This window comes from Elephantulus edwardii, unplaced genomic scaffold (genome assembly GCF_000299155.1).
Source record: "Elephantulus edwardii isolate Elephantulus edwardi_28Jun2011 unplaced genomic scaffold, EleEdw1.0 scaffold00030, whole genome shotgun sequence".
Classification (NCBI taxonomy): domain Eukaryota; kingdom Metazoa; phylum Chordata; class Mammalia; order Macroscelidea; family Macroscelididae; genus Elephantulus; species Elephantulus edwardii.
Window position 1 is genome coordinate 22,640,504 of NW_006399780.1, and position 9,051 is coordinate 22,649,554.

Consider the following 9,051-nt stretch of genomic DNA (forward strand, 5'->3'; position numbering starts at 1 on the left):
GGGGGGGGGAAGAAGAACGAACTGGGTAGGAAGGTGAAGAAAACAGTGCAACAATGAATGAATGAAAACCCAAAATCTCTGTAAATGTTCATTAAAACTAATAAAATTTGATAATAAAAATTGTTTAGTATTCGTAGGCTTTTCAAAAGCCTCATGGAAAATATCAGCTTGATGATAGATATAAAGCTGGAAATAGAATAATTGAATTTTGAATTTACAATCATTTATTCATTGCAAATGCCTTTCCTAAAAAATGCAAAAGACAACTTTTCATGTGGATTTCACCTCATGGGCTACATCAGAATCACATGCACTACATTTGTGGAAGAAATCATCGCATAAGCTCAATATAAGCAGTCAAAACTAGGCCAGGGCAGACTGTGGGTCTTATCATCAATTACTCATCTGCAAGTTCAAATTGAGGCCATATAAAATGAAAATAAGTGCACAGGAACCAAGATATGCTCTTGAATCAATTCCATCCTAAGTTCATGATCATCTTAAGAATAGCTTGAGACGCATTGAACACCAATGATAGAAGACCTGAAGAGTTGTGGTATGATATCAAGGATATCATTCATGAAAAAATGCAAAAGATCATTACAAACAAAAGAGAAAGAAAAAATTGAAAAGGACATCAAAAGAGACTCCAAAGGTGGCACAAGACCATTGAGAAGTCAAATCTAAAGAAAAACATGTTGATGTGAAAGAGCTAAACAGATTATGTCAAAGGGCAGCCTGGGACAACAAAGCAAAATATTATAATGGAATGTGCAGAGAGCTAGAATTGGAGAATAAAAAGGCAAGTACTTGCTCTAAATTTCTCAAGCTGAAAGAACTGAAAAACAAATTAACTCTTGTATTGCAATGTTTAAAGATGCTATGGGCAATATATTGAATGATCAGAAAGCATCAAAAGAAGATTGAGGAGATACACAGAGCCACTGCACTGGAAATAATTGATTGCTACTGAACAAGTACTGGAAGTAACATATGAACAACAGCCAGTGGTAGTGAAGGAAGAAGTGGAAGCTGCATTGAAGGCATGGCAAAAAAAAAAAAAAAAATAAGATCCCAGGAATCAATGGAATACCAATTGATTTATTTCAATTAATAGATGCAGCCTGGGATGCAATCAGCAGTAATGCCAGGAAATTTTGGAGAATGGCTATCTGGCCAATGCATTGGAAGAGGCCCATATTTATTCTCATTCCCAAGAAAGGTGATCCAACTGACTGGAAATTATCAAACAATATCATTAATATCACATGCCAGTAAAATACTGCTGAAGATTATTAAAAAATTATTGGAACAGTAGATTGAAAAGGAATTGCCAGAAGTTAAAGCAAGATTTAGAAGAGGCTGTGGCATCAGGAATATCATCGCTAATGTCAGATGGATCCTGGATGAAAGTAAGGAATACCAGAATATCTAGCTGTGCTTTATTTACTATGCAAAGACATTTGACTGTGTGGATCAAGACAAGTTGTGACTGATGTTAAGAAGAATGGGAATCCGAGAGACCTTGATTGTGCTTATGTGGAACTTATACCTGGATCAGGAAGCTGTTGTGCAAACAAAGCAGGGTAACACTGCTTGGTATGGAATTGGGAAGGAAGTGTGCCAGGGTTGTATTCTCTCCCCATACCTATTCAATCCGTATGCTGAGCAAATCATCTGACATGCTGGACTTTGTGAGGAGTTGGCATCAGGACTGAAGGGAGACTCATCAATAACCTGGGTTATCCAGATGACACAACCTTGCTTACTGAAATAGAGAGGGCTTCAAGCACTAGTTTAAGAAGATCCAGAAATGCAACCCTTAGTATGGATTGCATTTCAATGTAGGGGAAATAAAGATTCTTACCACTGGAACGATAGACATGGTCATGATGGATAGAGAAAAGATTGAGACTGTTAACAGCTTCATCTTGCTTGGATCCACAATTAACACCCTCGGTATCAGCAGTCAGGAAATAAGGAAACACATTGCACTGGGAAAATATGAAGGTAGGGACCTTTCCAAATTGTTCAGGAGTAGTGATGTCAGTTTGGGCACTAAAGTGCATCTCATTTAGTCGATATTCTTTCCAATTACTAGTTATACACCTCAGAGCTGGACAATGAATAAGGATGACAGAAAAAAAGTTGATGACTTAAGTTGTGGTGAAGGAGAACAATATTATTTGGAATTGACTCCACAGCTCCTAATAACAATAAAGAAACCATTTTAGAGGGTTAAAATGTTTCTGAGTTTAAATACAGATAAGACAAACCAAGGACACATCTTCATATTTCAAACATTTAATTCCTTATGTGAATTAATTTGAAGAGTAAAGACTTGATGTAATACTTAAAACATTATGATTGTGGTAAAATACAGTAAGAGATAAACATAAAATATTACTTGGCAAATCTTTCTCTGTTACAAAAATTGAGCATTTCAATAAAGTGGAATAAGCTGAGAAAAAGGACACTCAGAAGTATAAAAGTAAAATAAACGATTGGATAGATTTCTGATTGCACAAGTTGCTAGAAATCACCTATTACTTCCTCTTTGGCTCTGGTTATTAGTGCATATATTTGAATACCAGACTTCCACGTATACATACAGATATTGTGGTGTCACTCACAACATTGCATTTCAAGATGAATCTAGAAATTACCTTTGTAACTATGAAAGCAACTCTATTTTTCTGCACCTTTTCATCTCTGGCACAGTAATCGTTTAATTGTCTGCTTCAAAATATCCCCTGTCAGTCCATCCATTTCACCAATACCTAGTATATCAATATTTGTGTGTTTCAATTATTTCTTAACAATGTCCAATTTTCCTACATTTCTGCTTCTCACATTCCACGGTTCAATCATTAGTGCCTGCTTACAACTATTCCTCTTCCTTTGTGTCTCCTAAGTTGAGGGCTCAGCCTCAGGTACCATATCTGCTAGTCCTCTCTGAGTCCACTCTAAGTGTACTCATTGTACCTAGGGTTTTCAAAAGCTTATTATTTTGAAAGTGGATGGTAAATCCTTGATGTAAATCTAGAGACTAACGTGTGACTGATCCAGGAAAGTACATTCTATGCATCAGAGAGGACAATGACCAAGGATAATAGAAAAATCTATGTCTTTGCATTGTGGTGTTGAAGAAGAATCTTAAACATACCAAAAACCACAAGGATAACAAATAGGTGTGCCTTTGAGGGGGTAAAACCAAGTTTCTCCTTGAAGGCAAGAATTTTGAAGCACTATCTCAAATACTTTGGGCATAAGGCCAAAAGTGAACAGTTCTTGGAGAAAGTCATTATGCTTGGAATGGCGAAGGGTCAGCATAGGAGAGGAAGACCCCAGATGAGATGTATTTGCCTGGGGCAAGGGGGATAAGTGAGTCTGAGTCAGTGAGACTGGCCTGGAAATAGGGTAGAGTTCAGAGTTATCGTACATAGGGTTGCTATGAGTAGTGGGCAATTTGATGGCACATAACAATAACAAGAATAAAATGTAAGACTTGCATTGCTATTACTTATTCTACACACAATGTTACTGAGAAAAAGCAAGTAAAATAAGACACAGGATTATAATTAATTGTTGCTGGTTTTAATATTCTTTAAAGCTTATTACAATTTAAATGGACGTTTATAGAATAGGCTGATAGTCTATTCAAACATTCATACATATTTTGTTTTAAGACATTGATTACAATCTATACATTGTAACAACACCCTACTAATCTGTGGTTCTTATATCAATTCCTGCTTCTATCCTATCCTTTCTTGCTTTCTCAGCTTTACCCTTGAGGAGAGGTGGCTCTTTGGAGTTTGAATAGTTAAGTGTTCTGCGGAATGAGTATCTCTCTAGTGATAGATTTTCTGTTGTTTCACTGAAAGCTGTACTACAGCAGGGAGTCTAGTTTCAGGCTGAAAGGTTAGCTAAGAACTAGAGTCTGGGGAATTCCTCAAGTATCCATTACATGAGCAACCCATGCTATTTTTATAATTTTGAACTTTGTTATACCTTTCTATCCAGAAACCTTTCAGAGTGATTAACAATGGTATCTGGCACCATTTAGTTCTTCTGGTCTCTGGTTCATGAAACTGGAGATTCATAAAGTCTGTTAGTGCTATAGACTAATTGGGTCCAGGTATGACTTTTTTCCAGTCTTCTTTGCTCCAATCAGAGAGAGACCAATAATTTTAAGTAAAAAGTTTTGTAATTTGGAAATTTCTGTACTTTACTATATTTTAAGTAAAATTTAAATAAAAACAAATTGTGCCATGACATATGCAGTTAAAGAGAGAAGGTAAAACAAGAATTCTGATCAAGTCTTTGCACTTCACTTGCCAATCATTTGTCCACGAAGGAGGAGCCTCAGGATCAAGGGGTGTAGTATTCTGTAATCCTTATGTGGGGCCCACCTTGCTTGCAATTACCTTGATTCAGCATCATGAACTCTGGTTTGCACCTCTGTCTTTACCTACCATCTGAGTGGTCTCCATGGTTATATTTGACCACACAAATATTCTCAATTTATCCAGTAGGTGATTGAGCTGAGATAGGTTATGTAACTTTTTCAAGGTCACAGAGCTAGAACAAGGGCATGGGCCGGATGCTGGAATGGCAAACATTTGATGTGATTCTAATAGGTGCTAAGGCCAGCCTAGGTTACGTCAAAGGCAAAATAATAACGACTCTGAGAGCTTAGCTACTTCATACTCAGAGAGTCATAGGCCAGTAAGATGGCTAAATTTGATTCTTTTTTCAAGTTTTGAGTAGTGCTAACTCATGGTGATGTGGTTGATTTCTACTCAGAGTTACTCATGTGTTTCATATTAATCTTTACGGAAGGTCAATACTTTCTCTAAACAGTTGTTGCTAGTTTATTTGAACCCATCTAGCATTCTGGGAAGAAGAAAGTTCTGGCAATCTGCTTCTTGGCATACTGTTGTTGTTATGTGTTTTCAAGTTGCCTGCAACCCATAGAGACCCTATGTACAGCATCTCTGAATCCTGCCCTGTCCTGAGCCAGTCTCCCTAATTCTGACACACCACTAGCTTAGTCAGAGTATCAGTCCATCTCATCTGGATTCTTCCTCCTCTGCGCTGTTCCTCCACCGTTTCAAGTATGATGTCCTTCTCCAAGATCAGTCCCTCCTGTCCATGTGGCCACAGTATGTGAAACAGAGATTAAAAATCCTAGCTTTCCCAGGAAAAATTTGGCTTCACCTTCTCCAAGGCCTACCTATTTGTTTACTTGGAAGTCAATGGTACGTTAAATACTCTTATCCAGCATTGCAACTCAAGACATCAATTCTTCTATTATCCTTGATCTCTAAACAGCTCTCTGAAGCATAACAAATAATTGTGAAGATCATGGCCTGGATTAGGTACACCTTAATTTCTAGAGTGACATTGTTGCTTTTCAGCACTCTGAAGAGGTTCCTGACGGCAGATTTTCCCAGTGTAATTCGTCTTTTGATTTTCTTATTGCTGATGTTAAGAATGTTGATTGTGGAGTATACTTGGGGTGGAGTGAGGGGGTGTTGGGGGATTGTATACCAATGAAGTAATTTTCATTTACTTTTCAAAGAGAAGAGTGTACTAGGGGAAGAGGGTGGACAGGGAGAAAAGTGCAACAATGAATGAATGGAAATCCAAAATCTCTGCAAAGTTTATTGAAATTAATAATTTAAAAACTATTGATTGTGAAGCCAAGCAAGTTGTAATTGTTAACAATCTCAATCTCTTCTCCATCTATCATTATGCTGCCAATTGGCCCAGTGGTGAGAATCTTTGTCTTCTTGATGTTAAGCTTCAATCCATATTGAAGACTACTGTTCTTGACCTTCTGTAGCAAACACTTCAGGTTTTCTTCAGTTTCAGCAAGCAAGGTCGTATCCACCGCACAATGTATGATAACAAAATCTTCAAACATTAGAGTCAAGAACACCCTATGTGGTTGACACTGCTCTGTAGTATGTGGAGTTCAAATTGACTTGAAGGTGATAGGACTTTTTGAAAACATTTTTATAGAAACAGATCTTTGCACCTCAAAAACTCTCAAGAACTATAATATCAAATTAGCGGCTGAATTCAGAGCAGAATTTGAGTAGAGTTTGATTCAGGGAAGATTTTTCTTAAGGTTTCTCCAGGGTTTATGGCCTTCTGGGGCAGAGTGCCTCCTCCAGGAAGCTTTCCTAATTTCCCCTTGCTTCTTGCTCCAAACTCTAACTTCTGAGCCACAGGCCTTTCCCTTTTACCCAGGCCTCTGTTTACAACACTTCCAGTCTATGTCTCTCATTTTAGTAGAAGGCAGGTCCAGGTGCATTGTCCTAAAGGACCTAGCTCAAGTTTAGGCACCAAGTGAGCACTAAGGAGAGATTGTCAAATGTACAAATGCTTGAGTGAGGCTATAGGATCACTTTGATACCTGCAGGCATGCCCTATATGAGCACATGTAGACACTGACAGATATCCAGGCTCCTTGGTTAGTCTGGGCCTGGGAAGCAGCAGAGAGACTTGGAACCTTAAAACGATTCATTCCAATCCCATAAATCCCTTTCACCTTTGGAGCACATCTGCCAGGCTAGGTCAGTTTTCTCCAGACTGCAGACAAAACAGCAGTTGCTGTTTTTAAATGTACAGCTTTACAGAGTGTTTCTCACAGAGAAATTATACATTTATGTTTTGATTATTTTGCAGCAAAATTCTACAATCAAAATGCTGACTTTACTACATGAATACAGCTTGCATCTTTCATTAACATTCCGTGCCAGTTTCCTGTGCCGCTTACCACCCTGACACATACAGTGATGAGAAATCATACAGCAATAACCACAATCATCCTGATGAGGTCAGCAGATGACCCAATTCCACTGGTTCTACTCTTGATGTGTTTATTTTGGTTTAGGTTTTTATTTCTTATTCAGTGTGGCAGAGAGCCTGACAATTAACCACCTTCACACTTTACCTCTGTATTTTTTCCTCTATATTTTCTCTTCCTTCCATGTTTTCCAAGACTTCTGTATACTTTTGTATCAAAACAATGGAGCAAGCATGGAGAAGATGGCATATAAGTGCCCTTAACTCTACAAGGGTGGGGGGGACATTCCCCATAAAAAAAATCAGTTTTGCCAAATCTTCTCACAAAGTTGTGGTTTCCATGACCTATAAAGCTTCATCTTGACCTACACAAGACATTTATCAGAGAAGGAGGGGCCCTTTATAAGGTGGCATCAATGTTAGTTACTTTGGTTGCCCTTTTAATTAACCAATTTATATACACAGTTTGAAATAAAAAGTGAAATTATTAGGGTCAGAATTTGGCAAGTCAGACATAGAGTGAACGTATGTTAGAGCACATACCAATGCAAAGAGCCAATATAAGCCTAAGGTCAAATTCCATGGCCAAGACCAGACTGTTCAATCAGAACCAAGGAACCAATAACATTAGACAAAGGTATCTCATAATACTGATAGAGTGCATTGTTGTTGCTGCTGACTGCCATTGAGTCAAGCACAACTCATAGCAACCTTGTGAACAAAAGGCCTGAAGCCTTTGAGTAGCTATCATCATTTATCAATGTTCATAGAGTTTCCAGCGGTATGTTGTTTAGGAAGTGGATGCCATTCCTGCTTCCAATGAGCATACGCTGTCCCAAGAAGCAGCCTGGTTAGTGTTTTAGGCTTATGAGTGACATCAAAGACAACGGACCAAAATAAGAATTACCCACCAAATTTTGAACTCTATTAAATCATTCCATAGACCCAAGACTCAAATCTAGAAGTATGTCCAAATGCTATGTGATACATGGCAAAGGATCTTTTCTCCACCTCTTTATTTTCACATAATGACCTGTCTCACTCTCTGTAATATTTTTCTTTAAAAAAACAATAAAAACCAACAACCCGATCTTTGCTTTTACCTTCGCTCCTATGGTGTCAAGTATTTATTGTTCAAAATGGTTTACCTAGCCACCAACTTGTTGAAGTATGTTGTGGGTAATATGTTGAATGGTCTGGGAAACATCAAAAGAAAATGGAGATAATATACAATTACTGTAACAAAAAGAATTTACTGATACAGGAAAATCTTAGGAAATACCATACGAACAAGAGCCAGTGGCAATGAAGGAGGAAGTTGAAACTGCACTGAAGGCATTGGCGAAAAATAAGGCCCTAGGAATTGAAGGAATACTGATTGATGTATTTTAGCTTATCCCTGGATAAGTTCAACAGTCTATGCTGGTAAATTTAGGGGACAGCTGTCTGACCTACTGACTGGATGAGATTCATATTTGTTCCCATTTCCAAGAAAGGTGATCCAACAGAATGTGGAAATTATCAAACAATAGCATTAGTATCACACACAAGAAAAATACTGCTGAAGATCATTCACAAACTGCTAGAACATTATGTAGATAGTGAACTGCCAAAAGTTCAAGCAAGATTTAGAAGAGGTCATGGTACCAGACCTCTTCCTAACTTTTTTGGCAAGCACAGAGGTTACTTAGATTTTGCCTTACAGCACATTTAAGATCTATCATAATTCTTTCATTTATGCATTCAAGAAATATTTACTGAGTAATTACAATCCATTTTTTTTAAGCCATGTGATACAGCACTAAACAAGTAAAACAAAATCCAGACTTCAAGTCGTTGATGTTTTACTCTCAGATTAGGGAAGAAGATGCTGCTAACTTCATTCATACCTAGGGGTATTGGACTGTTTCTGCAAATATGATTTTCTTCAGAAAAAAGATAACAATTAAAGATACTCTCAAAGTTAGTAATGATGGCTTTACTAAATGTATAATTTAGGAATGATAGTTTTACTAAATATGTAGCTAGCTATTTGAGTGATAGACTTGAAACAAAGCTTGGAGATTACAGTATATTGAAAACAATGATACCATTCATCCCTATTGTCCATTTTTCTAGCTTCTTTTCCTTAGCCTGTTAGTGAACTGTGTTTGATTGTCTCATTGCAAATTCTTTGATAGGCTTCTGGGATTAATTCTCAAACATCTATTCAAATTTTATTCTTAAAAGCCT